Raw genomic sequence first — 7,995 nt, 5'->3', positions numbered from 1 at the left:
GCACAGTGTTTTATGTTTCATAAACTTACCTAAACTCTACAGATACATGAAAATAGAGCCTTATCAACCTACTTGTGCTAAAGAAAGCTTAGAATGGATTTTTTAAAAATATTTTATGTATTTATCTATTTGTTCTCCACATATGGGAAGGAAAACACCCTTTTCAGCTACTAGTTCTTCTATTAAGGGGTCCATCGATGATGTGGGGGGGATATTTTCATCGCTTGTTGTCATTAATGAAAACTGATAAAATTCTCACAATCATATATGCATTCTCTTGTCATTGTCATTGTTATTTTTCTTTTATTTATTTTTTTAGATTCTTCAACCGTGGCATGTGCATGATCTGATGACCAGACCCATAGTTCATTAGAGCATACATTACCAGTGATACCATGGCAACCATACCAGAGCATACCAGAGAGATTTGGCAGAAGGTTTTGTTTCTGACTTTGTAGAAAGGTGAGCCAAACATGATTTCAATTGCCATGTAATGTAGGCATAGTTAAGTATGGTAATGAGTTGCATGAGGTACATGACATGGGTGTGTGTGTATTTCTATCTACAGCAACAACAAAGAAAGGAAAAATGATTCTTAGAAATTTAGAAATATGAAAAAATATATTGCACTAGTATTAAAAATTATTCATTTCTTTTATTACTATTTATTAAAGCCAGTTAAGCCTACAGATCACAATTATGTAATCTTAGACACCATTAATACACTGTACATATGTTTACCTCATGAAATTCTTCTAACAGTGATTTTCTCATCTATTGCAGTGTTTTATGTTTCATAAACTGACCTATCCTCTACAGATACATGAAAATAGAGCCATATCAACCTGCTTGTGCTAAAGAAAGCTGAGAATGGATGATGTTGGGGGGATATTTTCATCGCTTGTTGTCAATGAAAACTGATAAAATTCTCACAATCTTATGCATTCTTTTGGACTTGTCATTGTTTACTTTTTTTAAGATTCTTCAACAGTGGTATGTGCATGACCTGATGACTAGAGGCAGATTGAGTTCATTAGAGCATACCAGTGATACCAGAGCATACCAGTGATATCAGTGATACCATCAATACCATGGCAACAGAGTAAGTTTTGTTTTTGTCAGTGCTATGGTAGAGTCTTTACTGTAAATTTTTCAGTTAAGCTTTCCATTCTCCACTTTCACCATGTTGACAGCCTTGCCACATGTAGTCTGATACTAACTGGCAGTGCCATAAATGAATACAGTATGCAGTGGGTATTACAAATTCTCATTTTTAGCATTTATCAAAGACAAGCAAACAAAATATTGATTCAAAAGAAATACAGAATTGAAGAGCTTCTATGGGTGTGAAGCATGGCATCATATTGCTGACGAGATGACGAGGTATATAACCTCGAGATAACTTTAGTAACATGCAACCTGGCAAGTTACATACTTTCAAGAGTCCAAAGTTCACAGAAGTCAATAGGCCAAATAAGAATGATTTCTAGTTTCTCGTCCCCTCGTTTTTTTATGGCCGCCTCAATTTTTTTTTTGTATTATATGATATTTCTGTTCTGAAATTATGTAAATAAGTATATGAGGACATATAGACAATGAAATACCAAAAACCATTAATATGATGCAATCATACCTTGTTTTGAGCCTCTGTAGTGCATGCACAAATGAAATTAAATTTGTGAAAAATGTGTTGAGATTGACCCAATAGCATTTTTGTGTATCCGAAAAATATCACACATCAAATAACATGGAACCCCCTCCTCATTTTCAAAAAAAATCCGGACGAGAAACTACGAATCAATTTTACTTGTCCTTATGTACTTGGAAATACACCGTACTTGTGATAAATTACTGTTTGAAAAAGAGTCATTTGAGATATAGAGCTTCAAAAGTAGCAAGTGTTTCCTTGGTAAGGTGACAATCATGTGATGGAATCATGGGGTCATGAGGTCAAAGGGCAAAGGGGTCATTATGTACCTGACCATACACTGTACTTTCAATAACTTAAGAACGGTTGGAGATAAGAACCTCAAACCTGGCACATACAGTTTATGTGGTCATGTGAAATGAACTGGTCCCTCCAAAATGGTCGTGCTCTTACACTTTTTGGTTTCATGTTGAAGTAATGTTAGATTTTCTTCAAAACCATTACAGCTATTCAAACAAATTTTGTATCATTTTGAAGCTGTATAACCATGCCATTTGCCTGTAACATTTCATTGAAGTAGGATATATAGATCTGGAGTTATAACATTCTAAAGTTAGAAGACCAGGGGTGCTACCTGCACGAAGTCAATAGGAAAATGCACATTTTAGTGCTATTTCTGGAAGAATGTTGATATTTTTTTCAAAATTTGGCAACTGACTACAAATTAGGCATCAAATTAAAGCCATTTTACTCTTCTTTACTGTTTTTCACCCAATAATTAATGTGACACTTAATATACAGCTACTCTTGTATATTTTTGAATTTTTGCCTATGTTTTGAGATTTTTTTCATCATTACACAATCTTAAACCCTAGACAGGTATTCACCGTTGTAAGGATCTAAATCATTTTTCCAAAAGTACACCATTTTTTATTGCCATAGAAGGGCATTAGAAAAAGTTCTGATGAAAACAGTAAGATAACAAAAATCTCTACCGACCGCAGCGGTTGGATCATCTTCAAATGTGGCATGAAGGTGCATAATGGTAAGACGAAGAAGCCTATCATTTTTTTTTATGTGGGCGTAGTCATCGTTGCCATGGTAACCATGTTTTTTTCTGGAATGTTCTAGAACCTGTAACTTCTGCTGTTTTTACCCTGATTGTCTTGAAATTTGGCACAAATAAGTGATATTAGAAGGTAAAGTAAAGAAGCCTGTTGTTTTTGGTGTGGGCGGGGTCATCGCTTCCATGGTAGCACTTTGTGAAAATAGTAAAGATTTTCTTGAGAGCACTCTACTGGCTGCAGTTCTTCTCGGATCATTTTCAAACTTACAGTACTGTAGTATAAAGGTGCATTATGGTAAGGCAAAGACACCTATTGTTTTTGGTATGGGTAGAGTCTTCGTTACCATGGTAACATTTTTGGTGGAAATATTCTAGAACCAGTTTTTACCAGATTGTTACGAAACTTGGCATTTAGTTGCAGTAAAACATGATGTGAAAAGTCTAATTTTAGGGACTCCCTGCTGCAGTCACAAAATTTATCCGAATGGGGGATGTGTGACGGGTTCCGGGGATACATGTACTCGGACAGGACCCCCATCATAGTGCTTTAGTTTTTTTTTTTCCTATCTGGAAGTGTATACTTTTGCTATCACCTTGTAATGCAAAAGGGGGCCAACTCATGACACATGATCACATGTATAATGTACTTTTGAAGTGGAAGCCTTAAATTTCTACTTTTTAGAAAGATGAGCCAAAGGTTTCATCTATTTTTCTTGATTTTCCCCCAGTAAACTGGAATCATCTCCTTTTCTTTCTTTTTATTCTATTTTAGGGTAATAGTCATCTCTTCTGAGGAAGAAGAGGGGGCATCTGGGATCACTGCTCATGAAGAGTAAGTTGACAAAGTGAGACTCTCTGTGCCTGATGATAATGTGGTGTATTTGCTGATTTTCAAATGATGAGTTTGATAAAATATGTACAGTTTTGTCACCTCAACCACATGTGACCATATTAAATTTAAATTATTGGCAGGGGTGAGGTATCACATGTAACAGTGCTGCTATAAATGTGATAGAAAAAGCCTGAGCTGTCTACAAGTCACAACTACTAGTATTGGACAATACATGTGTCTGTAGAACTGCTGCTGAGATTGTCACTAAAAACTGATGTGGAAAAGAAAGAAGAAAAACATGGCTATTTTAGTTTAATTACATCAGGTGGTAAAAACCTAAGAAGATCCATGTATGTTTGCAGCGCTCGTTGGGGGGGGGGGGATCATTTTGAAATGTTAATGAGAGAATAAGTGAACTGATGCGTCTGTACTTAGGGGCAGCTTGTTGTCATCTTAGATAAGGGAAGGCTCAAAAGCCATTGAGGGGGGATATTGTTTTTCAAGCAAGTGATGTCTAAATTGCTAGATTTAATGTATAAAATGGCCATTTTTGAAGGTCACGGTGGTGCTCATTGAAACAGTTCATGAGAATCGGCAAATAATAAGTAGCCTCTCATGTCCAAGATATGCAATCTACTGAAATGTCTGCACCCATAATGCACCTACTGGTTGGTAGTTGACGAACATACCTGAATTTTATGTGACAGAATAGTATGTGTATTTTACCGTAGATGAAAAAATTGAAAGGGTCCTCCTCTACACCATCCCTCCCCCCCCCCCAAAAAAAAGTGATTTGGTAGCATAAATTTTATCCAAATGTGACATACCTTCACACTCCAAATGCAACCTTTAGTGTTGTGATACAGAGGAGAAATGCAATACTCCATACCTTCTATGGAATAATGCTGCCATACATGTAATACTTGCAGTCTCAGTTGCCAAGTTGCAAATATTAAATGACTGCACAATTTTCAGCGTGTGAATTCACTGACAACAGAAATCAAATGTGCCAGATATTTACTTTTAAAGTATTTTGCGTGTACTCTTGATGTGTAATGTGCACAACTGATTTTTGTAGTCAACATGTGGGTTCAATCAATTAATACCAGTAACAAGTTCTACTGTAATAGTATATATATTATGTTTGAATTAAAGAGTATTTATTTTATACTTTTCTTTCTTCAGAAATCCAGATGACGTCTTCATTGCAGCTGGGTCTACTGCTTTTTTTGAATGGTCCAACACTTTCAAGCGACCAAAACTTGAGGAGGGTTGCTATATCAAGTGATTCAGCAGACGAGGAAGATCATCAGACACCACTCCAACCAAGAACTGTCAACAGCAATGTTGGACCTCTATTGTACAAGCAGAAGTGGCATGCCTTCAAAGAAAAGAGTACCTTCTTCAAAGACAGTGAGCCCATAGCAAAGGCACTGCTGTTCCCATCAGTGCAAGTTAACAACTCTGTACCAGTTGGTTGCGACCAAGAATTGTGCTTCTTGATAGATACTTCTCAGCTCCGTTTTGCAGAAGATATTACTTGTGATGAGACAGGGAAGTATCAAAAGCCCAGAAGGGCCAAGTGTAAAATTACAGTCAACAACGATGGAAATGTTGGACCCAGCGAAGACATTGGCAGCTGTAGAACATACACGTTTGTTCGTAAGTACTATAAGCACAGGGACACTCCTAACTTTCAAAGAATGCTGTATGAGCTGCATGATGCAGAGGAGGGCACTATGCACCCAATATGCATGGTCAGATACGAGTGGAAGGGTGAAAAAACCGAGCTAATCATCAGTCCCCATGGTAATGAGAAACACTCTGAACGACCATATGTCAGATCTAAGAAGGTACTTCTTCAAAACTTGAAGTCTTCACATTGCTCCTCAGCCCAGAAAGTTGTTGATGAGTACTATGAGAAAGAAGGAGGAAGTGACCTGCACTCGTTTGCCTCTGTACCAAGGGATAGGAAGCAGGTGTATCGCCATGGTTGTGTGAAAGCTAAGAGCTCTGATTTTACTGAGCTTTTAAAGATGAATTTGAAAGGAGATTTTGCGAAGAGTGTAGAATTTTGTCATGAAAAGGGGAGTGGATCAATGCCAAGATGTGTGTTATACACAGATAAACAAGCTGAAGACATGCGGAGAAACGTTTGTGAGAAGGGCAAAGTTCTGGTGTTTGACTCTACTTTTGATTGTGGGCCAATGTATTTGACAATCGCGTCTTATCGGCATGACAACTTTGTTAACAGGAGCAATGACAGGTCAGTCTTGATGCCTGGGGCAATTTTGATTCATGGGAGAAGAGATTTTGAAACCTACCGATACTTTGGGAACGAGTTGTCAAAAGTTCTTCAGCACACAAGTGTACAGTTCTATGGGACAGATGGAGAGATTGCACTTCAGAAGGGCATAGCAGCCACCTCGAGCTTCAAGGATTCAAGCCATCTTCATTGCATGCTTCATCATAAGAGAAACTGTGAAGCTAAGCTAGCCAAACTGGGTGTCAGAAGAAATGCCAGAAGGATTGTACGTTCAATATATGGCGAGCAGGTAGACGGTACAAGGTATGAAGGATTGGCTGATTGCAGCACAGAGGAAGAATACGAACTTCAATTGGCAGCATGGGCTCCTCAATGGGATGCTCTTGAGACAGAAGAATCCGGTAGAGAAGCTGAGTTTTCTACTTGGTTTCGTCGCTTCAAATCTGCAGATGTGAAAACGTCCATGTTGAAGCCCTTGCGCAACCAGGCAGGTTTGGGAGACGCACCAAGGCAATTCACAACAAATGATGCCGAGTCAATAAATGCCATGGTATCCAAATGGATCTCTGGAAAGAAAGGTTGGGACGAACTTGCGAAATGTCTTCAGGACTTCGTCATTTCTAAATACCGGGAGCTAGAAATGGCAGTCCTTGGTATTGGGGAACGCAAGCTAGATCATCAGCACAAGCATCTCCAAAAAAAAAAAAAAAAAAACGGTACAATGGCGAAACATGTCAAAAGAAGAACACAAGGAAGTCCTCCAACAAGCTCATAATTTGATACCTGAAGTGCATGCAGAGTTGTCAATAGGACCTGATGAGAGCTCAGTATGTGGCTTCACTTCAGAACAGCTACAAGATGTTTGGCATAAAGCTGGACTAATTCTCCAGTCACCTGGAAACATTGTGAATGCTCCCAACAACCCCAAAATAACAGTGTGTTTCAGTGAAATATCAAACTTCACTGTGACACAAAAGGGAGACATGGCAAAATTTGTCTGCGAGGAGAAGTGCAAGTCATTCAGCTTTCATGAGAGGCTCTTTTGTGAATATTGCTTGGCAGTAGCCGAGCATAGAGGTGTACTAGCTGATTTTCTTGGATAACAATCAATGCCAGGAAACATGCCTCCACAGTAAGTCTCATAAACAAGACCTTACAGCAGCAGTGTCGGGGTAGTGGAAAGAAACAAGCAACAAAAAGGAGGGGAGCAAATGAAGAGTTTGTTTGCAAAAACCGATAAGTCCATATTTGCCAAATTGAGATATTTACGATTAAAGGTCAAGAAAAATAAAGAGAATAATAAGAAATGTTTTGCTTCTTTTGACCATAACTTCAAAAATATACCTATATATGTAATGAACAATGTATCATTTAAAAGGTATTATTTTGTACTTTATGACAGAGATCGTACTTCAAAATCTTCAAAAATGGACTTACGGGTTTTTGCAAACAAACCCTTCAAATAATACTACTGCATGCGAGGTCAAGAATGTAGTAAGAATGCCACGAACTCACCAACCCTTTGCGGTGGCGAGGAAATTTGGACTTATCAGCAGATGCTACGGATGTATGCAGAAATTGAGTGAACAGATGAATCTTCCCCCAAGGGACCTTATCCTAAGGAAACTAGATTTCAGAGAGTGGGTGGATAAGAGCACTGGAGAGATGAGAAGAAGTCAGTCCCTGGTACCTACCTATTATCATATGAAGATGGACTGTGTTCGCAGAAGATATCCCATCACTCAAATAAAGGACATCTAACTGTATGATGAAGTGAAAGAACAGCTCTGTGAAGAGCATCTCACTAAACTACGCAACTTTGGCCTAAGCTTCCATTAACATGTATGTACCTTGGTAGGAATTGGTGTCGAAAGCTTTTTGTCTGCTATAACATAGCTACAAGTTTACTTTCTTGCCTCCTTAGTTTACAACATGATTTGATCGAGATAAAAATCACAGATACAAGCTACAACATGTAAGAAGGACTATGTGAATGATTTAATCAGATGTTGAAAATGAGGGGCATTTTCTCATTTGAAGGACAGCTTTTGTATGTTACAGATACTATGGTTTACCATTCTTGTATTTTACTTTGTAAAAGAGGTGTGCTTATCAGACCTTGCCTGTGGCAATCAACATTGATATCCTTTTTCCACAGGTTTACTTTCTTGCCTCCTTAGTTT

General features: G+C 38.1%; 1 pseudogene; it reads left to right on the top strand.

Moving 5' to 3' along the window:
• Positions 1-1,091: 1,091 nt before the first annotated feature.
• LOC139707949 (uncharacterized) lies at positions 1,092-7,052 on the top strand (annotated as a pseudogene).
• Positions 7,053-7,995: the final 943 nt, after the last annotated feature.

The sequence above is a fragment of the Diadema antillarum genome, unplaced genomic scaffold, assembly GCF_040938485.1.
Source record: "Diadema antillarum isolate AM-2024a unplaced genomic scaffold, OU_Dant_1.0 seq00001288_RagTag, whole genome shotgun sequence".
NCBI lineage: Eukaryota > Metazoa > Echinodermata > Echinoidea > Diadematoida > Diadematidae > Diadema > Diadema antillarum.
The sequence above is the reverse complement of the archived record's forward strand: the minus strand, read 5'-3'. Positions and strand labels throughout refer to the sequence as shown.